Source organism: Felis catus, chromosome A3 (genome assembly GCF_018350175.1).
Source record: "Felis catus isolate Fca126 chromosome A3, F.catus_Fca126_mat1.0, whole genome shotgun sequence".
NCBI lineage: Eukaryota > Metazoa > Chordata > Mammalia > Carnivora > Felidae > Felis > Felis catus.
This window is the reverse complement of record NC_058370.1, coordinates 3327033-3354068: the sequence shown is the minus strand read 5'-3', so window position 1 is coordinate 3354068 and position 27036 is coordinate 3327033. Positions and strand designations below refer to the sequence as shown.

The 27036-nt window shown below is 45.2% G+C and overlaps 1 long non-coding RNA gene across 2 annotated transcripts in view; it reads left to right on the top strand.

Annotated features, from left to right (window-relative positions):
* Positions 1–17748: 17748 nt before the first annotated feature.
* Positions 17749–27036, top strand: part of LOC123384245 — a 267602-nt gene continuing 258314 nt past the window's right edge. For both annotated transcript variants that reach the window (XR_006594993.1, XR_006594994.1), the window contains exon 1: positions 17749–17928. This is a non-coding gene — a long non-coding RNA (uncharacterized LOC123384245). The remainder of the gene's footprint in view (positions 17929–27036) is intronic.

Sequence of the window (27036 nt, the reverse complement as noted above, 5' to 3'; positions counted from 1 at the left end):
ACTGAGGTTCTGGCGAAGAGTCTCAGGGCACAGCGAGGGACCCATGGCAGCTTCTGGTATGTGAGGATTAAATAGGAAGCCACATGCAGGTCATATGGATTTCAGGGGTACGAGACAATAGGTTGGGGGTAACTGAGGTGGCTATGAGACTGGGCTTTGTTCTAAGAGTATCTAAGGGGTGAAATCCATTCACAAGGCATTTACTGAGCATCTACTACATTTCAGACTCTGGCTCAGAACAAAGTAATAGAAGATCATGGTTACTGAACACCAGTGGTTTCCTCAGGAACTTTGCTAAATGTTGTATGTGCATTATCTCAACGGACCTTCACCACAACCCCATGAGATAGGGACCGCCCTTATGCCTGCCTTATAGGCTTAGAGACTTCTACAGGGTAAGTGACTTTCTGAAGTTTACAAAGCTAGTAGCACATAGTGGAGGTAGGCTTTGCCTGAATTCAGAAGAATTCTAATTTACAGAGGAAGACACTGAGACCCCGTGGCAGGTGCTATCCATTAGACCACATACTTCATGTGGGCACTGAGGGCGCTGGCTCCATTCTACCTCCCTGTACGCCATGCCTAATGCAATGTCTGGCACGCCGTAAGGTCCCAATAAGCATATGAAGGAAGAAATCAAGTTATTACTGAATGCTAGGCACCAGGGACACTTGAATGAGTCATCAGGCTTCTGTCCACTCCCTGCTCTGGTATCACTGGGGAGATGAGGACCTCGGAGGATGTGGGAGACATCTGGGGACCGTGTGTATCCTTGTCACATCCTGTTCCCTTTGCTGTCTCTCCCATGAGACTCAAGTTCCCGAAGGTGGGTCTGTATTTATCCATTTTTTTATTCTCATCTGACACAGCAAGAAACTCAATAGATGACCGGGGGGGGGGGGTGGTCAAACGGAAGAAGCAGGTGGTGATGTCTGAGGATAAATTGGACAGGGTTTTGCCTGCTGCTAAAGAGGGAGAGTGTTTGTCTAGTCCGAGGAATCAGATGCTGCTGACATCACACGCACTGAGGAGCCCACAGTCTTAGCGAGACTAAGTGAATCCAAGAGAAGACAAGAAGGGGGATGTGGGGAGGAGGAGAGAGAAGAGGAGAAGAAGATGGAAGGAAGGAGGCAGAGAGAAAACCAGCCATGTCTGAATACCAACCCCTCTGGGCTTCCCGTTTACAAATTCATGAATTCCCTAGTTTGTTTCCTCCACTTTCAGTTTGGTTTCCATTTAACGACTGAAAGGATTTTGACTAAAATTGATAAGCTTCTGTTCAGTGACTGTGTTAACCTGTTTTTTTGTTTTTGTTTTTTGCATCTGTTTAAAGCAGTAGTTGGCTAACTGAAACCAACGTGCCGAATCTGGATCACCGTTCTGGGCACCCCAGGAGCTAAGAATAGTAATGGTCACTGCATTTTAAGGGACACCGGGGTGGCTCAGTCAGTTAAGTGTCCAACTTCAGCTCAGGTCATAATCTCACGGTGTGTGAGTTCGAGTCCTATATTGGGCTCTGTGCTGACAACCGGAGTCTGGAGCCTCCTTCCGATTCTGTGTGTTCGTCTGTCTCTGCCGCTCCCCTGCTCATGCTCTGTCTCCCTCTCTCTCTCTCAAAAATAAACAGATATTTAAATTAAAAAAAATGGTTACTGCATTTTTAAATGGTTGAAAAATAAAGGAGAATATTCATGATGTAAAAATTGTATACAATTCAGATTTCAGTGTCCCAAATAAAGTTCCAGTGGCTGGCACACAACCATGGCCATCCACTTCTGTACTGTCGATGGTACTTTACGCTCCAATGAGACAGAGTTGAGAAGTCTGACACCATACAGCCCACAAAGCATAAACTATCTACTCTCTGGCCCTTTATGGAAAATGCTGGCTGACCCTCGTCTAGAGCATCTAAGGCAGAGAGCACTGACAACTAGGGATCATTGAGGATATGACCTGCACCAGGGTGGCTGTCCCAGGATGGCCCCTCTATCCCTTGGGGGGTCAACCTCCAAGTTTCTCTTTCCCTCATCTTCTTTTGTCTCTCCTCATTTAAAAAAAAATTTTTTTAATGTTTATTTATTTGAGAGAGAGAGAGAAAGAGAGAGAGAAAGAGAGGGAGAGAGAGAGTATGTGTTGAGTGGGGGAGGGGCAGAGAGAGAGGGAGACACAGAATCTGAAGCAGGCTCCGGGCTCCGAGGGGTTAGCATGGAGCCTGATGTGGGGCTCGAACTCACAGACCGCGAGACCATGACCTGAGCCGAAGTCGGATGCTTAATCGACTGAGCCATCTAGGCGCTCCTGGTCTCTCCTCATTTTGATGCCAGTGTGTTTCAAGCTTTTCTGGGCATTCGTGACTGGAAAGAGCACTGGACCGAGGGGCCACAACCTATGTGACCCTAGGCTACCACCCCACCTCTTGATCTCCAACCACCTCATTAGTGAGTTGGGTTGTATCATAAAGTTTACTTCATAGGTTGATTCCAGTGATTACGTGAAATCAGGCCACACATACGGTCTACAGACGGTCACAAATGCTCTCTTCACTCTCATGGTGAGAACTGAATGAAATACACTTTGGAAAAGCACTGAGACACACAGCTGAAGGAAAATACATTTTATGTTTTCATTTGAGAGAGAGAGAGAGAGAGCAGGAGTGGGGGAAAGGGGCAGGGGGGAGAGGGAGAGGGAGAGGGAGGGAGGGAGAGAGAGAGAGAATGAATCCCAAGCAGGTGTCACACTCAGCATGGAGCCCAATGCGGGGCTCGGCCCTACCTAGGATCATGATCTGAGCCAAAATCAAGAGTTGGAAAGAGCTGGACGCTCAAAAGACTGAACCACCCAGGCGCCCCAGGACAATCCATTTTAATGTTGTAGTAATGACATGATCAGTTAGAAACCAAATGACCCTGGATTCATTATATCCCTCCACCTTGGATTGTCTAATTTTATACCAAAAGCTAATCCAGACACTTGGAAAAATTGAGATTAGTACAAAAATATCAACAGTGAAAATTAAGGCTCCCCTGGGTCCTCCTTACACATTCTTCCCAAAGGCACTCTGTCAACCTCAGATTGCACATCGCCAGTAAATGTAGTGTCGTGTGCTTGTGTGTTTGTGTGTATGAACTCATATCCAGTCCTTTATTTATTTATTTATTTTGAGAGAGAGAGAGAGAGAGAGAGAGAGAGAAAGAGAGAGAGAATGAATGAATATGCATGGGGTAGGGGCAGAGAGAGAGGGAGACAGAGAATCCCAGACAGGCTTCATACTGTCAGCACAGAGCCCAAAGTGGGGCTCGAACTCACGAACCATGAGCTCATGACCCTAGCCAAAATCAAGAGCCAAACGCTTAACGGACTGAGCCACCCAGGCCCAGTCCCTTTTATGTACACCCCCCCATACCAATGTGGATGTACCCAAACACTCTGATCTGTACCTGGCTATGTTTACTTTAAAAACACACACTTTCACAGTCACCGGAGATATGTTCAAGAATATTTAAAGCAGCACTATTTGTAATAGCCAAAAAATTGCAAAGAACCCAGGTATCTATCAGTAGGAGAATGAGTACATAAATTGTAGCATATTTATACAATAACAATGTGGACAACTCTCCTAGACATACCCCTGATGGAAAGAATCCAAACATGAAAGGGCAGGTGCTTCCAGCACTAATCTCTGATGTCAGAAGTCAGGATGGTGGTCACCCTGGGTGTGAGGGAGACAGAGAAAGCGGGAGGGGGCTCTGGTGTATTGTAATACTCTGACACTTGATATGGATGTTGGGTACCACTGTGTGTGCACTTTGTGCAAATTCATCACCACTTACGGTTTTGTGCACATTGCTGTATGATTTTATCAAATAAAATTCATACTGCAAGTTAAAAAAAAAACACCTTATCTTGGAAATTGAATTCAGACCACATGGATTGACTTCCTTCTCTTTCTTACCTGTGGAGACCCGTTCTGTACAGGTGCACTTTCTTCTCGTCCCTGTCCCTCTGATGCACAACGAGGTCGTTCCCAGCTACTTGCTATCGGATGTTATTTTCCAAGATACTTTCTAATCACCCTTCTACACTGAAGCGGGTTGTTATGAACACAGAGGATACCTTGTTGCACAGAATCACTTCTGCCCTGGAGACACCACCAGGCAGGTCGGCCTGCTTCAGATCACCACGCAGGTGAGCAGGGCCCTGACCCATCCTGAACTTGCACAGGCATCATGCGGGCAAACACACTGCCTGCAAGGCTGCATTGCTGCTCTTGGGTATTCCCAAGGCAGGGTGCCGGCATTTGCATTTTCTCCTTGCCATGAATGCCCAAGTGTTCTGAATATTAATGAAACCATTCACAGCCTCCTTTGCAGGCTTAAAATATTCAGCATCAAACATACTGTTTTGTTCCCATTTCAACCAAGTTTAATTTCTCTTAACCGGCTTTGTTTTTGTAAAGCAAAATTAATGTATAATTTCAGTGTTTAAATCTCAATTCTCAGCAATTCACGACAGATTGCAAGTGACTATGATTTGTCCGTTAACACCTAATGGGTTGAAATAATTTATTGTGCAAACATTTCCAGGAAAACGATGCCACTTGAGCAAAAGCAAATCAGGAAATGTTACTTGTTTATCTAATAAACTACCCTAGGGTGAGCGAGTACATTAGCATTGCACAAACTTTGTGACTTATTCATCATCACTATTTATTATTAAAACTTTATCTGTTTCAACTTAGTGAATGGCTGCCTTGGGATACACTGCTTGCAGCAACAACAAAATAAAGTTTATGCAATTTGCATAATACTGTACAAAGAATATTAGCTTAGAACAATATGAATCCCTGGATCATTTGCAGCCCTTTGGTGTTTAATGTTGGTAAATATTTAAATAACAGCAAGCCCATGTAATTATAAAGATTTCTCTTTCTAATCTGCTCAGGATGCACAGCTGCTGTGAATCACCTCAATCCCATGGTTTGGCGGGGAGAACGTTAGGGGTGACGTGAGGGGTGACGTGAGGGGTGACGGAGAGGCACTTGCTGCTTTTGTTGGAGAGGAGGATGGACACTGGAAGCAGAGGCGGGGAGGGGGGCGGAGTCGGAGACAAGGTGCTGAAGCCGCTCTTTTTTCCTTTTTCCCCTTTCTGAGTGCATCTCTGTTTCCTACAAACTGGGTCCTGCTTACAATAGGCCTGTATTCTGTCTCATGATTGAGGTCTTTGCATATTAGGGAAAGACATGAGTCCTACCTCAGGATCTTTGCAGGTGCTGTTGTGTCCCTTTGGGGTGTTCTTCCTTCACATCACCTGCTTGTCCCAAGTTATAGCTCACTTGTGGGTTGGGCCTCAGTGTAAACCTCCACATCCTTCCTGCTCCGCCCCCCCCCCCCCCCCCCCCCCCCCCGCCAGCCCTGACTAGCCTGGTCTCCCTATCGCGCGCACTTTCACGATGCCCTGCATTTCTCCTTCCGACCTTACTTACTCAAGCTTCTTTCCCCTGGACTCTGGGCCCCACGAGGGGAGGGGTGTGTCTGTAGTGGACAGAGCTGTGTCCAGGAGGGCGTGGCAGGTGGTAAAAGCTAAATTACATTTTGGTTGCAAAGTGAATAGATGAATACCTACAGTGATCCATTTAAAGAAATGTCTACATAATCAACAATTATATGCTAAATTACCTTCTAAATTAAAAAATGAATTATAACCCCTAGCGTTGGTGAGAATTTAGGGATGTGAGATGTTCCAAACACTTTAGGAGAACAATTCAACAGCATGACGCCAAAGTCTCAAAATGATTATTTTATTTTTTATTTTTTTGGCTCGGTGAATACATTTGTGGTAATTTATGCTACAGTAGTAATCTGGGAATGTGTGAACACATTTAGTTCCAAAGATATTCATCACAGTGTTGTTTAAAATTGTGAAAAATCATAAGCACTTTAATGGTCAACAACAGAAGGTTAGCTCAGAGAGCTACAACTCACCTAATCGATAGAATACTATGAAGCTGCTAAAACAGTGATTTAGAAATGTTTTCATGACCTGGGAAGAGGCTTATGATCTACTTTGGAGGGAATAAAGCAAAAATAAAGCCTTATGCAACCATGATTCCATTTTTTGTAATAACATTTATGTATAGAAATGACAAGAATCACGTATGTTAAATGTTAAAGAAATTATTACCTGTGGTTTGGTGAGATTTTGCTTTTAATGTAATCTTTCCTCACAATCGAACACAAAATGAAAAGAAATGAACCTATGCACTGAGTCAATGGTTTAAGCCACACAGGGAGGCATTAATTTAAGTGAATATAAAAAACAGTCATTTGGGGCACCTGCGTGGCTCAGTGGGTTGAGTGTCCAACTCTTGGTTTGGCTCAGGTCATGATCTTGCCATTTATGAGTTCAAGTGCCATGTGGGGCTCTCCACGCAGAGCCCGCTTAGGATTCTCTGTCTCCCTCTCTCTCTGCCCCTCTCCTGCTCAAATGTGCAAGTACGCTCTCTCAACAATAAATAAATATTTAATAAAAACAAAACAAAACAAAAACCATTTGGCTATATATCTTAGTTGGATATATGTTAAGGACAAAGAGAACACCAAATAAATTTTCTTTCCTTTTCAGTAATTATATTGTTAATTATTATATTGGTGTTTCTATTTAGAAGCTACTTAAGTAAATTATAGGATGAAACAAGGAATTATGTTAATGTCATCAGTGAATAAGATATTCAGCTTAAGAGTGAAAAATAGAATTTAAATTTTTTTTTCCCAACGTTTATTTATTTTTGGGACAGAGAGAGACAGAGCATGAACGGGGGAGGGGCAGAGAGAGAGGGAGACACAGAATCGGAAACAGGCTCCAGGCTCTGAGCCATCAGCCCAGAGCCCTACGCGGGGCTCGAACCCACGGACCGTGAGATCGTGACCTGGCTGAAGTCGGACGCTTAACCGACTGCGCCACCCAGGCGCCCCGAAAAATAGAATTTAAATAAAAACCAGCGACCTTAAATTTGAGCTGGAAATATCAGTATAGCTTCCCGATGCATTTTCTCTTACAACACATATTTCCTACCTCTGTCCACTGAACAAGCCCAGAAACCAGGAGCAATCTAGCAGCGACAGATGCTCCTAGCGCATCCATACTGGGATCACTCAACGAGATTTTCCACAGAAACAGACCAGAGCTCCTTAGAGAAATGGCTGATTCCAGAACCGGGGCTGGAAATGTACGTGAAGATACTGGATCATCTTATCTTACGAAAGGAAATGAGAAAAAAGGCTCCTGGGTAAGAGGGCTTGACAGCCTGCTTAAATTGACTCCCCAGCCAGAGATGGCTCACTGGGAGCACCAATAAGAATGACACAGTGGATTGGAACACATCAGGTCTGATAAAACCATGCATAGAAGATGTAATGACAACAGTAACTGGTTTCTTCTGAAGGATGGAAGAGAATCAGCCTGTAATTCTGAAAACTAGCAAATAACGGGAAAGAATCCAGCATTTTCCCTGCCTTCATTTTGCACTGTACCTCAGAGTAACCAAATGGTTTACTTGAGAAGATTTCTCTTTATGTTGAAGAAGTCCCACTCAATAATGATGATGGAATGACAGAATCAGAACGTCCCAATTTTTCAACCTCAAGTGAAATCATTGAACCATGCCATCGCTCCCAATGACTACTGGCATCACAAAGAGGGAAACCACCAGACATCCTTTACCTCTTGATGGAAACAGATGACACCACTTACGGAGTTTTCTTGCCAAAATACTGTACCTGGCACCACAGGGATGCAATCAGCGAAACTAATGGCAAAGAAGTTAAAGAGAGGCTGAGGACCTATAGACAAAGAGATTTAGGAGATATTAGCTAACTGCAAGGTGTGGGTTTGTTTGGATCCTAATTTGAGAAAAAGTAAGGCGATGTAAAAAAAGAAAAAGAGGCTGTCTGAGAAATTTTAATATTCACTAGGTATTTAAAGATATTAAGAAGTTATTGTTATCCGTTATATGTGATGATGGTGTTATGATTATTTTTAAAATTGTTTATCTTCTGGAGATATACGCTGAGCTATTTCTGGAAAAAAATGAGCTTACCAGAATGCCCAACAGATGTAGGATTTTTTGCACTTTCACTAATTTTTTTAGGTCCTTGGGACCCTTTCATTTTGAAGACTCAACAAGAGACATGTATTTTCAGTGCTCAGAAATGGTCTATTATTTTATTGATCCTTGCCATATGTCCATTATTCCATTTTAGAATTTCATAATTCCCTTGGGTATATAAGGTAACCTAACCTGACTCTATATTTCTCTTTTCTTCTCTAAATTAATCACTTCAGAATAATTGAATTACTCTGAATTAAGTGAAGTTGATCCAAAGCAACTTCTATCTAATAGGGGATATGCCAGCTACTAGCTGGTGTATCAGCTACATAATTCTACAATGGAAAAGACTCTTCAAACATGAAAAAATGACAACGATTACGTCTTATGCTACAGAGAAGTAGTGTGAGCAAAGAGCTTCAGAATCACTGGGAATATTAAGCATTTGAAACAGTTATACAAAGGCAGCAAAGAATAATTCTGTTTTCTTGGGCCAACTACTAATTGTGCTGTAATGTTCTCATCACTTTCATCTGTCATTACGGGGAAATACTAAGAGTCCTTTAGAATGGGAATTTGGAAGAACTAGAGGTTAATAAAGACACAACTTTTTTAAATGTATGATATAGGACTAGGCTAATTTTAGAATAAAAATGATGGTTTCAGAACACTACAAGATAAATACCTCCACAATGTCTACAACTGTAAGACATTAGATTAAGTTTGTGAAAAAGGATTGTGCTCAAACAGCCCTAACCTATCCCTCATCTAATTAGCTTGTTTACAAAACTTAATTGATTTATTTTCCCTAAAAGGTCTTTCCGTGGACTTCCCTACAGATATTGTTGTTCTAAAGTCTTCCAGGTACCTGTTACTGAAATCCAGCTCAAAAAAATAGGCTCATTTTCTGTTTAAGAAGGAATATACTTTCTCATTGGATGGCAAAACCAGAGGCTAGCTTCTTAGGTATGGTTGACCAGATGCACAGTGATGTCTCCAGGAATATGTCCCTCCTGTCTCTTGGCTCTGCTTTCTGTGCCAACTTCAGTTCCTGGCAAGCTCTTTCCACCTGGTAGAAAGGTCCCCGGTAGCTTCGGCCACAGGGGAGGCGCACCAGCTTTGTGTCTGCCTTGCTTCTGTCACATTTGTGTCCCCAAATACATCGCTTGGCCAGGAGCATGCTGTCCCTTGGTCAAGCTTGGGTCCTCTGCATACCTGTGGAACATATATTATGGATTCAACCCATAAATGATGGAGGGTGGTTCTTTGACAGAAACTCATAGCCTGCTACTTGGAAAGGGGAAATGCATGCCAGGCAGGCAGATGAAATATCAGGCATCTACTGCAGAATTTTAAGTAGTTTTAGCGATACAAAGTCAGTATACATGGTGTGGCCCAGCCTGGTCATTTGTAGGTTAAGGGAGTGGTAGCAGGGCTGACTTGGAAGCTTTGGTGCTCTGTATTTAGGGGTAGAAGGAGGAGAAGTTTGATGAGAAAACAGATGCCAAACTCCTGATCTGTTTTGTTTTTTCCGAGGAGGATACAAAGCCAGTCTTTGTCAGATGTGCCTTTTCTGGCAGATCTTCAGTGTTTTTTAAAGGTTTATGAAAAAAACAAAAAACAAAACAAAACCTTTTGTTCTGTGAGAATTTAGGAATGGTAAAGTAAATCCCCACCAGATATCTTCCCTGAGGGGCAGCATTTAACAGCTGCTTATTTATTCTCGCTTTAGCACTGTCAAAGGTCGTACATGATGGAATGACTTTATCGGAGAACATGAAAAATGCTGCCCTAGAACTGTCTACCTGGTCAAACAATGCCTACGACACACCCGTAAAGATGTGGTCAGCCGCCTTGGAAAGGTGGTATTTGGAGAAGATGTTCAGTCAAGTGTTTGTACAGGTGGGTAGTTTTAACTAATAAAACATTAGCTCACATGTGTTGAGCCCTACTGTATGCTAGATGATTTGCCGTGCACTGGGGATACAAACAGAAATATATGAATGTGCACTGGTGTAATACAGAGATTGATAATAATATATATATATATATATATATATATATATATATATATTTGGACTTTGTCCCCTTTTCTCCCCCAGAGCTCCTAAAACCCTTGGAATTTCTGAGTTGAGAGCTACAGATGTCTTTTGTTATTTTAATGAGGTGACTTTTGGGCTGCATCCAAGAATGGGGGCTGGCTGCCAGGGGAACCAACCCTGTGAGGAGAGGGCTGGAATGTTCAGTCCCACCCTCTGCTCTCAGGGGTGGGGAAAGGGAGTGGAGGTTGAATCAATCACCATTGGCCAAAGAGTTAATGGATCCTTCCAATCGAATGAAGCCTCCATAAAAACCCAAAGGATGGGCTTGGAGATCTTCTGGGCAGGTGAACACGTGGAGCTGGGGAGAGTGGTGTGCTTGGTGGCAGCACCGAAGCTCCGTGCCCCTTCCCATATACCTCGCACTGTGCAGCACTTCCATCTGGCTGGTGACTCATAACCTCTAGTATCCTTTGCAATGAACCAGTAATTAAGTAAAATGTTTCTGAATTTTGTGAGCTGCTCTAGCAAATCATTTGAGCCCAAGGAAGGTGTTGTCGGAACCTCCTATTGGTACCCCATCTAGGTTGGTCAGGTTAACAATCTGGGCTTGTGACTGGCATCTGAAGTGGGGAAGGGGAGGGTGTCACACAGGACTGAGCCCTTCACCCATGGAATCTGATGCTGTGTCCCAGCAGACACTGTCAGAATTGAGCTGAATTATAGGACACCCACCAAACTGGAGTCCTGAAGGATTGCTTAGGGGTGTGTTGGGGGAAACCCCCCAACAATGACACTGGAAATTGGTCTCAGAACATCCAGATAACTGGGGATACAAATATGTGGCTCCTGGTGTCTTATGACCTGCTTCTATCAAGTGACTCAAAAGAATAATTCAAATAAAGGGAAACTTTTTGTGTTTAAACAAACGGAGATTTATTCTAGATCTACTGACAGAGTGAACAGGATAAAAATAGTATTTGATTTTAAGACTTTTGTCCCAATGCGCCTTAGTACTAGGAAGCATAGGTGTAAATCTCTGAAATGGGTGAGTTTATTTTGTCTGATGTTATGTGGCATCAGGATAGTCTTTAATTGATAGTGGTTTCTTTCTGCTTGACTGGATACTGAGGTTTGCTGATATTTCTGCATAGCTAATATGATTTCCATTTGGTATTTGGCTTATGTACAGAAATACATATTCAATTGGACTGAGAAAGACCAGACCATGGTTGTTCAAAACCCTGGGGATGTGGCTTATGCTTGTTAGCACTTAGCTGTCTCTGGTTCCTATACACCAAGCTCACTGTCAACCTTCAACGTAGAAATCAGCATGAAAATATTTACATGGGTATAAAGACCATTGTCTTAACATCTCTGGCTGGTGTAGGGAAATCACTCATGTAATGGATCAGAAGACCTGAGCCAATTTAAAATCCTTTATAAATGCCGTTCTAATGAGCATTCTAACCACTGCGGATGATAACAAATTAATGTAAACAAGATCTTCCTTCTTTTTATAAACTCCCTTAAATCTCAGTGGGAGATTTTAGAATTGGTCTCAGTTGCTATCGCATCAGGTACAGATTTCTTTATGTGTGAGGTGGAGGTGGGGATCTGATGCTGGGGCATTTCAACTCCTCTCGGCTAATGCAGGTTTGCAAATGCGTGTTTACCAAAACTAAGACAAGCTGCACTCCAGGACGAGAGTTTCCAAGCAAGTGGTTTCTGAACTAACCGTTGGCTGCATCAGTACCACAGGATGTTTCCATGATCAAGCAAGTCTTGGGTCTTATCCAGTTCTTGAAGCTCCCAAAATATTGAAAAATAACAGAACCTTGAGTCAAGATTATAAAAATTGGGATATACTTTAAAGATTTGCATCGAACCATGCTTTTTTTTTTTTTCCTCCACAGCAAAGTGCAATGACTACACATACAATTTCCTTGATCATGCATCCAGCAATTACTGACTGGACATTTGTGAATGTGGGGCTGATACCATGAGAGGCAGAGGCACAGAGAGAGGGAAATGGGGTGCTTGAATCTCTCACTGAGCCACGGAATCACACTTCCCTGGAAATCTGGTAGTTGCCCTGTTGCTGACTCTTTACAGTTTAGCCAATAGATTCTTTTATTTCCTAAGTCAGGGGAAGTTGGGTGTTGGCTTCTTGAGGCTGAAATTATCCTAACTTGATACAGACTCGTTCTGCTCACTGCCCCCACCCTTTAACCACTTTGCTCACACACAATGCTAACACTGTCTTTATTTAATTGAAAAGTTAATTATAGGCAGAGGTCTGTTATATAGTATGTGGTTATTTCATTCTCTGTAGCAGTAAACACATTTGACAAGTCCTCTTACTGACTTAATGGATGGATTGCTGATATGACATAATTCTAGCTATTAGCTGTCAGTCCTTTCATCTTAAAGAGGCTGTTTTCTCTTTTCTTTACATTGATTTGACAATTTATACATTTTGAAATGTTTTCACATGCATTATCTCATCTGATCATAAAGGTATGCTTGGGGCTTATAGAATAGGCATTTTCTGATTTCTCAGAGAAGGAAGTGGAGACAGGAGCCTGCCCAAGGCCAGTGTGAGGACAGGGTCCCAGGCTCCTCAGGAAGCCTGTGTGCTCTCCATGGCTCCTCATGGGTTGGCCAAACCAATTACTATCCATGCATTAGGCAGCAAGTGACTGAACACAGTGACTCAGGCCAATCTAAATAAGGACAAATATGATGCCGGGCAGAAGAAATCCAGAGGCAAAGTGGGATCCAGGCATGGACATCAGGAGCCTTTATCTGCATTTATCTGGGCTCCCTTTCCCTCTGGGTGTGGACTTCATCCTTAAGTGGACAGTGATGTGGCTATAGCTGCTCAGGCATCATCATACCCACATACAACAATGTCTGAAAGAAGACGGGACTTTCTCTTCTCCTTTCCCTTGGGAGCATGAAAAGCTTCCCTACAGATACCCCCAGTAAACATTTGTTTTGTTCAGCACTGGGTCCATGTCCGTCCCTCAACCAGCCATGGGAAGAGGAAGGGGTGTCCAAGATCTGCCTAGAACATCACAAGGGAACGTTAGATAGTGAGCCACAGTAACTCTCACTGCGTTGATTTAAAATAAAACAATTTAGGGGCGCCTGGGTGGCTCAGTTGGTTGAGTGACTGACTTCGCCTCAGGTCATGATCTCACAGCTTGCGAGTTCGAGCCCTGCGTCGGGCTCTGCGCTGACAGCTCAGAGCCTGGAACCTGCTTCGGATTCTGTGTCTCCCTCTCTCTCTGCCCCTAACCACTCGTCTTCTGTCTCTGTCTCTCTCAAAAACAAATAAACATTAAAATTTTTTTTTAAATAAAACAATTTAAAGTATAAGGTTGTTCAAGAGAATTGGCCTGGGGTCTGGTGGGTTGTTGCTATCATGGCTCTCCATTTGCTCATGCTTCCTTGTACCCATGCATGTGGGTAGTTCCCTCCCACACTGACTCAGAGCTTGGCTACAGAACTTATTTTGATCAATGAGAAAAGAGTGAATGCTACACAGGGGCTTGGCTTCTGGTTGCTCTCGGGAACTGTTCCGGGCTAAACTTTGTCCTCCCCAAATTCATAGTTTGAAGCCCTAACCCCCAATGTGAATATACTTAGGGGTGGGGCCCTTAAAAAAACTACTTAAGGTAAATGAGGTCGTAAGAGCAGGGTCCAGATCCAATAGGGCTGGTGTCTTTAGAAGAAGAGGAAATGCCACAGAGAGCACATTGTGTGTGTGCAAACAGACAAGTCCATGAGAGAACACAGTAAGAAGGCAGCTGTCTGAAAGCCAGGACTCAAGGTCTCACCAGAAAGCAACCTTCCCAGAACCTTGCTCTTGCACTTCCAGCCTTTGAACATGAGAGAATGTTTCTGTTGTTGAAGTCACCCAGTCTGTGGTATTCTGCTATGGCAAACTGGGGAAACTAATGCAGGAACCCCACAAGAGCCATGACAGGAATAAGCCAGGGCTAGTCTTCTAGATGATGAAAGACACAAAAGCTAGTGACTTTTATTGCCTCAACCTACATCCAGCCGACCTGCAGACACGCGAGGCGGGTGGTTGACCCCCAGGTGATCAGATGCGTGACTGAGCCCAGGTGAGACCAGTACAACAGCTGCCTAGCTGAGTCCAACCCAACCTGCTGACCCACAGAATCACAAGCCAACAGATGGCTGTTTTAAGCCACTGAGTTTGAGAAGGTTTTGTTGCACAGCAAGAGATAACTTGTCCATGTGGGAAACATGGAGCTTTTAGTCACATGCTTTTATGCTCCACGGAGGACCTGCTGACACATGCTCCCACTGGTCTGTTGTGGAATACAATTTATCTCCTTCACAAGTGAGAACCCATGTGGGGGGATCAGGCAAAGTGAATGAGCAAGGCAGGCTAGATACAAAAAGTAATTACGAAGATTATTTCACGAAGATCGAGTTTTAGTTTTCACCTTTGGATAAAGACACAGGTACGGGAATACTCTCATACCAGGAGAAAAGAGCACTGGCGGGATGCCCTTGGTGACAGGGAAACCCTGAGAGGGTGGCAGGGACAGAGGAATGGAAGTAGCCGACTCTCCCAAAAAGGATGGCTACTATTCAGCTCTGGCCCTTGTCGCCATGTGGGCTCAGTGCTGTGTTACTAGAGCTTCCGATTTTTCTTTTTTTTTTTTTTAATTTTTTTTTCAACGTTTATTTATTTTTGGGACAGAGAGAGACAGAGCATGAACGGGGGAGGGGCAGAGAGAGAGGGAGACACAGAATCGGAAACAGGCTCAGGCTCCGAGCCATCAGCCCAGAGCCCGACGCGGGGCTCAAACTCACGGACCGCGAGATCGTGACCTGGCTGAGGTCGGACGCTTAACCGACTGCGCCACCCAGGCGCCCCTAGAGCTTCTGATTTTTCAAAAGGAACCAGAACTCTGCGTTTTTACAGAAAATCTCCTAATTTTAAACCATTGATTCAATTAGAATTAAGACACTGTACAAGTGAAATAAAGTTGATTCTAGCCTGCACTGCCTCTTTAGACCCGGCTACATACACACTAACACAAGTCAGAAATCAGTAAAATGCACCAATGTCACAGAACTGGTTTGACAAAACTTTTACTTCCCCATCGTTTGGGGCTTGTGTGTGTGCAGCAGACAGGTGCAAATGGAACAGTTCGCAGAAAGGGTGGTTCTCAATTCAAAATATAATAGAAAACGAGACAATGAAAAAGTTACAGTCTGTGATTGCAGGCCTATCTGCCTCCAAGCTCAGAGAAAACAAACAAAACCCCAAGCCCTACTACAGGAAACCAGTACAAAAAGGCATTTCAAATTCAAAAACCAAGTAAATGAGGGTTTGATCCTTTGCATTTCAAAATAATTCTCAGGCAGATGGAGAATTTCTTAAAATCAGGGGCCTGACTTTACTTATCTCTGTTACACCTCGAAGCTGGAAGCCGCTACCCCAGGTTAACAAATGAGTAGTCCAAATGGGCTCACAGGTGATCACCACAAGCCATGTGTATCGGGAAGGGGCACAGTGTGGGTGACAAGCATCCCGCTGGTGGACCCAGCTTTCTTCCTGCCTGCTCTGCCATTCTGGGAAGGGAGTTCCCCAACTTCTCTGCTTCTCCCTTCCTCAAGCGTAAAGTGAGGGTAATAAAAAACACCTACCTGGTGGTGGTGTGACGATAAAACGGAAAGCTGCTCGTAAACGGCACGGCACAGCCCAAGTACAACGTGGGTTCCGTAGACGTTGTTACTGAGCTTGATGGCTAGTTTTAAACAGCGGGTTACCAGGTGAGTTGACAGGAGATGGGGCATATTTAACTCTTCAGGGACACACCTTTTGAATAAGCAGTAGGAATCTGGACTAGATTAGGTAAAAACGTCCTTTATACGGACTCTGAAAGAAACAACTCAGGTCACATCTTGGGCAGAAGCCTAAGGAATCTGGGAGGAGACCCAATGCTGTTTCCAAAGCATTTTCTACAGCAACGAGGCCCAGATGTTTCCCTGGGGAATGATTCTTTGCTATAGAATTGGCCATTTTCGGCAGCACACACTGATGTTGTAATGACGGGGATAAAGCATGTGAGTCCACAGCGGCTGTTTATGGAGTAGTCGGTATATTCCAGTTGCTCTTGAATGAGCAAAGAGAAATTGCATTCTCTACGCCGGTAGAAGCTTGTGGCTTTTCATTTTCTGCCTCTTTTGGGGTATTGTTGCTTTCCTTTTCACTTTGCCCTAATAAGGAATGTTCTCTCTAGAGCAAAATAGATGCCAATCTCAAGCATTTCTGAAGGAAGAGCTATTGTAGTTCGAAATTACTAAATAATTCTCAGGGTATTATTTTTTGTCATTATTGCTAGGCCTTTACTGTTATGTTCCTGATGTTGGCTGGGACCTCCCAGTCCTCAGAGATGTAAGCAAGGTCAGTCCTGGCCGCCATCACATGCTCTGCGGGGCGGGGGAACCTTCTTGTGTCTCCAGCGGGTGGAAGAGAGTGGTGAGTGGGGCAGGGAAGAGCAGTGCGGACCCTATCCTGGCGCCTTCGCCGCCTCCTGGCTAGCAGTTTCGCTGAATGCGGGCTGTTTTGCTCCATGTGGATCCAGAAAAAAAAAGAACCAAACTTCTTTACCAGTTCCATACACTGACCCTATTCACATACAACATATGCGAATATAGCAAACTTGGGTTTTTTTGTACTAGACTTGAGAGTGGGGAGAAAGAGGAAAACCTCTGCCTTGAAATCAGGTGAAGAATTAAAAATAACTTCCGGTGGAACAGAAGGTCATCCTGCTCTCAGTATAACCACTGTCGCCACCCACCCTTCTCCAGCGGGGGTGCCTCTGACACTCGCCTGATTTCTCTCCCCTTCCTCATTTGTCCTGGAACTCCAAACCCTTCTCTGCAAAACCCGCGCGGAGACCCCGCAGCCGGTCCATCTGGATCCAGACGGCAAAAAGGCGCCCCCTTTCCCTGGCACGCATCCCCAAGGAGCAGCTTGAGCGATCCTTTGTTTCGGATATATCTTCAGAGAGCGTGGCGAGCGCGGGGTTTACACCCGCCGCGCGCCCACGCGGTCTGGGCTAGACAAAAGTACCGCCCGGCCACCGTACGCGTTCGCTTCACCCACCTTGTACTCCCGCTTTGTCTACAGAAGTGCCACCCGTGCAACGTTCGAGATTCCAGCAGCCCCGTCACACCCAAAAACCAAAGAGCTGGGCTTAATATTGATGATGTCCAAACTATTACCACCTGCACATGTAATCAATAGGAACAAAATCTAATGAGACATTTTACCTTAGTTTTGTCTTCAGCATCCGGAAGCACGTATCCACCGGCTGCACGCCTCGCTCTGGGTCCGCGGGTCCCAGGAAGGCACCGGGAGGCCCTGGGGCGGCGGCCGGCCGCGGCGGGGGCGAGTCCTGAGGCACACAGCCGGTCGACAGCCAGTCCGGGTCTCGCCCCCGCGCTTGCCTCGGGAAGGCGAAGGCCGCCACTTCTCTCTTTGTAGCGGTAGCCATCCCGCCAGCCCAGGTGACGGCGCCAAGCGCGAGCGCGGAGAGCGGCTCAGGCTGCGCTGGGGCTGGGCCACGTGTCCAGAAACCGGCCCAGCTGATTGGCTCATCTGCGCTCCATCCCTCCCAAGCTGGGGCGGAGCTTGTGGGGCCTGCGCCTTCGGGACTTCGCGGGGAAATTGCAGACAGGTGCTCCGCGAGGACAAGGAGAGCCGAAGCCGCAGGCCGCTGTGGTTAGGTAGGTGGCAGGGTTCATAAGCAAGGGGACCTCCCTGTGAGGCCGCTGGGGGGGGGGGGCGGGAGTTGAGGAGATCCTGCCCCTGCCTGTGGAACCTCGCGTTGAGAGACAGGCCGCAACTGGTCTCCATCACTGCTCGGCCCCCATGGCCTCTGGGCCTCGCGCCCTCTCGAGGTTGACTCCTTGGAAGGGCTCCGCGTGGGGGAAGGGTGGGCAGATCCACCTCCCAGGGACAAGGGAGGGGTCAGGAGCCGCCGATTCCTCCCCTTGGCCGGCAGGCTAGTCCTCTCGGTGACCTCCTCCAAGACTGCGCGTGGGGCCAGGCCACAGGTGAACCTCGGGATCCCCCACCGCAAGGGGTGACGGCGTTGCAGGGCAGCCCCACACCCCGGCCACAGAGGCTCCAGCGAGCATTTGTACCTTATGTCCGCCTCAACATCAGAGTTACTTTTGAGCTTTGTTTTGGTTACCCATCCTCCTCTTACAGACATGTGGGTGTTTTAATCGCCCCTCATGAAGTGGCCATGACCACTCTGCCAAGAACATGTCTCAATTCAAACAATTTTTCTTTCAAAATGTCTGCGTTGTCGTTGTACATACGCTTTTCAGTTCTTGACTCCGCCATGTCTTCTTCATATGTGAGGGCTTCCGGATGAGATTCTGTGTCTTCTGGAATCACCGTTATCTACTTCATAAAATCCGGCATCATTTGCAAGATTTTCACATTTCCTTTGAAACCGATTTGCCTTATCCTCTTAGATGCTGCCAACATCTGCCTCTGAAGGAAGGAACTGGCTGATAAAGCCTTGGTGCAGTGGGCAGGGGCAGGAGCTGGAAGTGGGCTGGGATGTTTGAAAGGGGCTAATATTCGCACAGTCACCTGTAGGTGACTGTCTTTATGTTACGCTCACCCCCTGCTCCACAACCTTGTAACTGGGGATTGGGTTAATGTATACTCAGTTAACAAGATCCTCTTGTATTCAGTTTGAAGTCTACTGCTGTAGAGAATCCCTAAATTTGCCACCGGAGGATCATCTCCCTACCCTTTAGACTCATGCTGTGTCTTTGATTAGTGGTGTACATATGTGTGAAGGGGACAGTTGTCACTGAAATTACAGACAGCTGAATGGCGATTTGAATTGCATGAGCATTAAGGTCTTCCTTGAGAGCGATATGCAAAACCCATGGTTAGAATGATTTTATTCAAGCATCAGGAAGTATAGATAAATCCCCCTGACATCAACACAGCAGGGGACACTCTAAGAACCTAATTCTAATGAATATACATTTTGACTTTTCAACTACAAGGGAAGTAGGGCAGAGGATTTATTTAGATCTTCCTAATTAATAGCCTAGTATATTAGTCAGGGTCATTACAGGGCTATTCTGTTTCTCTAGAGAAAAAGAACCAATAGGAGATACAGATGTATATATATGTGTGTGTATATACATATATACACATATATATGTGTCCTTGTATATATATATACAAATATATGCATGTGCATATATACATACATGCATATATACATATATGCGTATATACGTACATGCATGCATATGCATATATACTTATATATATCTTTGTATATATCTGTGTCTCTGTGTGCATAAAGATTTACTGTAGGCATTGACTCATGTGACTAAAATGTCCCACAATCTGCCATCAACAAGGTGGAGAACCAGGAAAGCGGTATAGTTCAGTCCAGGTCTGAAGGCCTGAGCACCGGAGCACCAGTGTCCGTGGGCATGAGAAGACGGATGCCTCACCACAAGCAGACAGACTGAATTTACTCTCCTTCTGCGTTTCTTCTTCTATTCGGGCTCTCAGTGGATCGGATAGTGTCTACCTGCATTGGTGAGGGCATCTTCTTTACTCTGCCTACTGATTCCCATTCTAATCTATTCACACACACACACACACACACACACACACACACACACAATGTTATAATCGTTAAGAGGGAGGTGGAAATGCTTGCATTTTCTAACCCGTGACAGAAATGCCTTCTCCTGGGAAGCCAGGCATGAAAATACACCATGGTGTGGGCGCTGGGATTGTGTGTTCTGGGTGAGGCTGCACCGAGATGCCTTTCAGATAGGATCAGAGCCATGTCTGCAATGAAATGGGACATTTCTCGCTACATACTTCATTCACTTTCTCAGCCTTTGATTATTTGGAAGGTCACTCCGCTGGTTTATGGAGAGGTGGCTGTGGGGAATACAGGGAAGGAGACGGGGCCCGCCTCAATCCCGCTGGCCCCCGGAGCCGAGTTTGTGCAGGTAGTTGAGGTGTTTCCAACGGGAAGTCTCCTCAGGATCGATGTGGCAAAGGTGGTTGGCTAAGGAGATCCACTGAGCTTTCCGCTGACCAATGAGAGAATGTGCTTAGTGAATGTTAGGTAGAACCCCGTGTAGCCACCATTTTTGTAGGTCAAAAAAAGGGTTGGACCAGCACTTCCATAAGATTCGGCTGATACTTTGTGGAACATGTGACGTGCCCACATTTATTCCCAGTTTCCCTCACTGTGTCTCGGGTGTCAGCTGACAGGGCGGTGGCACCCCCCTGTGTGTTCGCTCTCTGTTACGGGTGTTGTCACGCTGGAGTGTAGACGGGATTTGTGTACACACGTGTAGGCACCTGAGAAATGTCATACTCAAAAATTTTCTTTAAGTGGAATTAAATGTGAGCCTGGGGCAGTGTTCGGGTGGGCTGGAAGGAAATTCAATCGCAGACACTTTGGAGACCCCTTTACTCCCCTTTGGGGGCACAAAGCTGCTGGAGGTTTAGGTGAAATCTGAGGCAGCCTTTTCTCCCTGGTCTGTGTGCTCAGTGCCAATAGTCTCGTGCTCAGCTGCGTATTATCCTTGGAAGACAAAGCCAGAAAGGCAGCTTTCCAGCAGCTCCTCTTTGTCCTTTCTCGACAAGCTGTCACCACAAAGGAATGTGCTTTCGCAAACGATTCTGAAAGAACATATCCCACCGTGCCCCCAAAGGCCTCCCTGGCGGCCAGTGAAGGATAGTTTGTGGGTATGATCCCTGTCTGGGCTGTGAGCTGTTCCAGAGCAAGGGCCATGCCTGTCTGCTTCACTGCTTCGTCCCAGAGCCCTGAGCAGCCCGGTGCCTAGTGGGCATGTAGTGGACATCTGCCGGAGGCACGAGCAGGTCAGAAAAGCGCCAGGGTTGACTCAGTCGGGAAGTCGGGGGGGTTAGGAATAACCTGGATACAGGTCTTTCTGGACTGTGGTAGCTAACTTTTATGTAGAAAACCTGCCTGAGACCCAGTGACCCTTTTCAGTGGGAAGTGGCCTGAGGGATAACAAAATACTAGAAAGAAACCCTTGTAAAGAATTATCAGTAGGGGCGCCTGGGTGGCTCAGTCGGTTGAGCATCTGACTTTGGCTCAGGTCATGATCTCACAGTTCGTGGGTTTGAGCCCCGCATTGGGCTCTGTGCTGACAGTGTGGAGCCTGGAGCCTGCTGCAGATTCTGTGTGTCCCTCTCTCTCTGCCCCTCCCCCCACTCATGCTCTGTCTGTCTGTCTCTCTCTCTCTCAAAAATAAACATTAAAAAATTAAAAAAAAAGTGTTATCAGTAAACTTGCTGCAGGTGGTACATTGTTAGAAGCTATTACTGAATACAGAATAAGACCTTTTTTAAAAAATGCATTTTATTACAATATGACACACATACACAGGTGTATATAAATGATACTCATAGAGTTAATGAACATTTACTCTCTCCTGCACCCCCTCCCCGCCCCCCACAATACTACCTCAGATGGCAAGCACTCTTGAAGTTATATCATTAGGGTTCATTCTGATTGTTTGGGGCTTTATGTAAATGTAATCAGGGAGTATGCTTTCTTTTGTGCCTGATGCCTTTTACTCATCATTATGTCTGGGGGGAGGCATGCATGTTGCGTGTGGTTGTAGTGTGTTTGCACTGTGAGAAGAGATGGTGATTTATCCATTATGCTATTGTTGGACAGCCAGGATGCCTATTATGATGAGCAGTGCTGTGAGCATCCTTGTTTGTGTTTTGGGTGCACACGCACACACGCTTGTGTTGAGTGGATTCCACTTAGGAGACGAGTTGCTGATTGTTTTAGGTCACGGTGTCCAGAAGCGGAACTTGAGAGGGTATTGCCGTTGCAGGTGGTTTATGGAAACATTGTTCTCTGGAGGAACCTGTAAAGGAAGAGAGAGAGGAGGAAAGCCAGGGCAAGAAGCCAAGCCAGCCCGTCTATCTGGTTGGCGTCCACCTGAGCCTGACTCCAGGTGAACGACACCGCAGTCAGCCCTGGAGGACTTTCGTAACCTGTAATCAGCCAGGCATTGGCCATGGGCCCGCCCCGAGGGGTGCGCATCACGCTGTGGGCATTTCCGGATGAGATGGCTCCCGTCGATGAAGTCATTCTCTGGAAAAGGTGCGAGCCTTCATCAGTCGGCAAACACAGAAGCTGGGCGATTGGTACTGGCCTCTACAGGGATCTGGGCGGTCACCGGCCGCAGCTACTCTCCCAGCCCGTGGAGGGTGTATGCTCAGCTGTGGCGGGTGCTGCCAATACACACATCCGCCGGCATCTCAGGAGTGTTTCAGTTCCACACCCGCAGTCCCGCTAGACATCATCTGACTTTTCCGCTCTAGCCATCAGATAGAATCACGGTAGTATCTCATCCTAACCGTAATTTGCATTTCCCTGATGACTAACGAGGCTGAGCCCCTTTCTTGTGCTTCTTGCCACGTGGATATTCTCTTTCGAGAAGTGTCTCAAGTCTTCGGCCAGTTTTTCTGTTGGGTTGTGTGCCTTTTCTTCCTGTGTGCATTCTTTATTCTGGTTAGCAGTTCCTGTCAGATATTTATGTTAGAAATATCTTCTCCAGCATAGTGGTTTGGCTTTTTCCTCCATAATGTGTCATTTGCTAAACAGAAATTCTAACTTTTAATAAAGTATGTCATCTTTCCGCTCTGTGGTTGGTGCTAGTGTGCTAGTGTGTGTCCTATTTAAGAAATCTTTGGCCTGAGGCCACGAAGGTGTTCTCGTATATTGTCGCCCAGAGACTTTGTTTTAATTGTCACCTTTAACATTCGGATCTCTGAGTCATTTGGAGTGGAGTTTTGTCTATAGTGTGAGACGTTGTTGCTTTTGTCATGAATCAAGGAATGTGTGGTCTGTTCCTCATTTTCCATGTAGTTTTTTGGGATCTGTTGATCTATTCCAGTGGTTGCTACCTGGGGGTAATTTTGCCCCCTCTGGGGAACATTTTACAATTTTTGGAGACTTTTTTTAGTTGTCATGAGAGAGAGAGAGAGAGAGAGAGAGAGAGAGAGAGAGAGAGAGAGAGAGAAAGAATGTGTGTGTGTGCGTGTGTGTGTGTGTGTGTGTGTGTACTGTAGGCATCTAACAGGTAGACACCAGGGATGGTGCTGACCATCCTGCAGCACACGGGACAGCCCCAGGGGAGAGTCGTCGTCTCCAGTGTCCAGTGTCAGCAGTGCCCAGGTGGGAGGACCTGCTACCCTGCACCGGTGCCACTGTGTTAACCTCTTAGCTTCACAGGGTCACTACTTTTGGTCTTGTGATCCTACAGTTTTCTGCATCTTTCCAAGCCTACCATGGCCCTTCTTTTGCTTTTGTTTTTCCACATACAGTTTGGAACTGGCTTGCCAGTCTACACAACCCCTCTACCCCGGAAAAAAAATCTGCTGGGATTTTGGTGAGATTGAATAGAATCTCTAACATGCCCATAAGTTTGAGGAAGTTTATGTCTTTTCAGAAACAAGTCTTAAAATCCTTGAACATGATACATCCTTCCATTTACCTAGCGCTTATAAATTTCTTGTAATTTTTTATATTTTTTTCTATAGGTGTCTTGCAAAGCTTTTGTTAGATTTATTCCTAGACATTGGATGGTCCTACTGATACTGTAAATATCATCAGTTCTTTCCATTTTAATTTCTAGTTACATGTCACTGGTGTGGAAAATGTGGTTGTGTTTGTATATCGGCATGCATGTAATGGTGAGGCTGGATTTTCCTAGTGATTCTATTAGCTTGTGTATTTTTTCTTAATTTTCTACATATTTGTATCAAATATGGGAGCTTTACTTTTTCCTTTCCAATTGTTTTGCTGTATTTATTTACTTACCACTTACTGTGTGGGTTAGGACCTCCAGCACACTTTTGGATAGTGATTGACCACCTTCAGCTTGTTTCCAATCGTGGCAGAAAGTTTTCAGGGTTCTACCATTAACTTCTCCCTGGTGACTTTTCTTACTTTAGAGTCTGCTGTGTCTGAAATTAACACAGCTTCTCTTGCTCTCTTTTGATGAGTAGTAGCATGGTGTATTTGTCTCCATCCCTTTTAATTTTCATCTCTGTGTGTCTTCATTTTTAAAGTGGGTTTCTTCAGACAACATAGAGGTTAAGTCTTACATTCTGATCCACTCCAACAGTCTGCCTCTTACCTGGTGTATTCAGGCCATTGGGGTTCGAATTGGTTGTTGGTATTGGGTTAATAGCTACCATGTTTCTTACTGCACTCTGTTTATTACCCGTGTTTTTTGTTCCCATTTTTGTCTTTCACTATTTTTCTGCATTTTCTGGTTTTAACTGAGCATTTTATGTGATTCCATTTTTTTCTCCTTAAAATATTAGTTGTACTTTCTTTTTCTTAAGTGTTTTTTTATTTATTTTTGAGACAGAGAGAGACAGAGCATGAGTGGGGAAGGAGCAGAGAGAGAGGGAGACACAGAATCTGAAGCAGGCTCTAGGGTCTGAGTTGTCAGCACACAGCCCGATGTGGGACTTGAACCCACGAACCGTGAGATCATGACCTGAGCTGAAGTTGGACCCTTAACTGACTGAGCCACTTGGGTGCCCCAGTTATACTTTCTTTTTTTACTTTTGTTAGTGGTTGCACAGGAATTTGCAGTATATACTTAGGACGATTCAGGTCCCTTTTCCAGTAACAGTACATGTACTTCACAGATAGTGCAGATGCCTGTATACGTAGAATGCAGGAAGTACGCATAGCACACGTAATCAAGTACATTGTTATTTTGCACAAACTGTTACCAGATCAATTGAGAATAAGATAAAAGTTTTCATTTTACTTTCACTTATTCCTTCTTCAGTGCTCTTCCTTACTTTATGCAGGTCTGAGTCTCTGACCTGGATTACTTTCTTTCTCTCTAAAGAACTTTTCACGTCTCTTGAAGGCATGTCTGCTGGCAACAAGTCCCCTCAATTTTGTTTGCCTCAGAGGGTCTTTGTTTCTCCTTCCCTTTTGAAGGAAAATTGCACAGAATGCAAAACTCTAGGTTGGTGGTTTTTTTCTCTCTCAACACTTGAAATATTTCACTCTACTCTCCTTGTTTGCACAGTTTTGGAAAAGTTGGATGTAATTCTTATCTTTGCTTCTCTGTAGGTAAAGTGTTTTTGTTTTTTTTTTCCCTCTATGGCTTTTTTTTTAAGGATTTTTTCCGTATATTTTTTTTTAATTTTTTTTAAAGTTTATTTATTATTGAGAGACAGAGAGAGACAGAGCGTGAGCAGAGGAGGGGCAGAGAGGGAGAGGGAGACACAGAATCTGAAGCAGGTTCCAGGCTCTGAGCTGGCAGCACGGAGCCCGACATGGGGGCTCGAACTCACAAACTGTGAGATCATGACCTGAGCCGAAGTCAGACACTTAACTGACTGAGCCAGCCAGGTACCCCTGTATCTTTTATTTTCTGTAGTTTGAAAAGGACATGCTGAGGTCGAGGGTTTTGTTTTTGTTTTTGTTTTTGTTTTTTGCATTTATACTGCTCAGTGGTTTCTGAGCTTCCTGGATGTGTGGTTTTGCGTCTGACACTGATTTTGGGGAAACTCTCAGTCATTGCTGTTTCAAATATTTCTTCTGTTCCTTTCTTTCTTCTTCTAGAATTCCCATTACAAATGTTACACCTTTTGTAGTTGTCCCTCAGTCCTTGGATGTTCTGTTTTTGTTTTGTTTTGTTTTGTTTCTTTCAGTCTTTATTTTCTTTGCTTTTCAGACTGGGAGGCTTCCATTGCAATGTCCTCAAGCTCAGAGGTTCTTTCCTTAGCTGTGTCCACGCTACTCATCAGCTTGCCAAAGGCGTTCTTTGTTTCTGTCACAGTATTTGTTGTCTCTAGCCTTTCTCTTTGCTGCTTCTTGGGATTTCCAGCCCTGTGCACATTGCCCTTCTGTTCTTACACGCTGTCTACTTGGTCCATTAGCATCCTTAACATATTTTTAAAAAATGTTTTATGTTTATTTAAATGTTTTTAAATGTTTATTTTTGAGAGAGAGAGAAAGAGAGAGAGCACGTGTGCAAGCGAGCAGGGGAGGAGTAGAGAGAGGGAGACACAGAATCCAAAACTCCAGGCTCTGAGCTGTTGGCACAGAGCCTGACGTGGGGCTTGAACTCATGAAGCATGAGATCGTGACCTGAGCCAAAGTCACTCAACCGACTGAGCCACCCAGGCACCCCTAGCGTCCTTAACATATTAATCAGAGTTGTTTCAATTTCTGGTCTGATAGTTCCAACATTCCTGCCGTGTCTCACTCTATGCTTGTCTGTCTCCTCACAGTGTGATTTTTGCCTTTGAGTGTGCCTTGTAATTTTTTTTCTTGATAGCTGGACGTGAAAAGGGTGAAAGGGCCTGCCGTAAACAGCCTTTAGTGGCACGGTGGTGAGGTGTAGGGAGAAGGGAAGCAGTCCACATTCTGCCCGTTAGGCCCCAGTCTCTCAGGGAGCCTGTACATCTGAACTGGGAACTTGCCAAGAGTTTCTCGGATGTTCTTCTCCCCTCTTCAGTGGGCCAGGATGGCTAGAGTAAGCTGGAGCTGAGTATCGTCCTTCGCCTGGTCGGGTAGGCTGTGGTAAAACCTGAGCAGGGCAGGCCCTGGTTAACTAGTGTCCTCTGAGGGCAGGCCTTGTTGAAGAAGGGCAGAGAGCTCCGAGGTGTTTCAGAACGCGTCCTTTCTACTCCTCCGTCTGGAGGCAGGAATGATTTTGTCTCCAGCATTTACTGTGAGGACCTGGCTGAGCTCCTGGAAGTAAAAAATTTGAGCCGGCCATGATTGGGTCTCCCTGCCA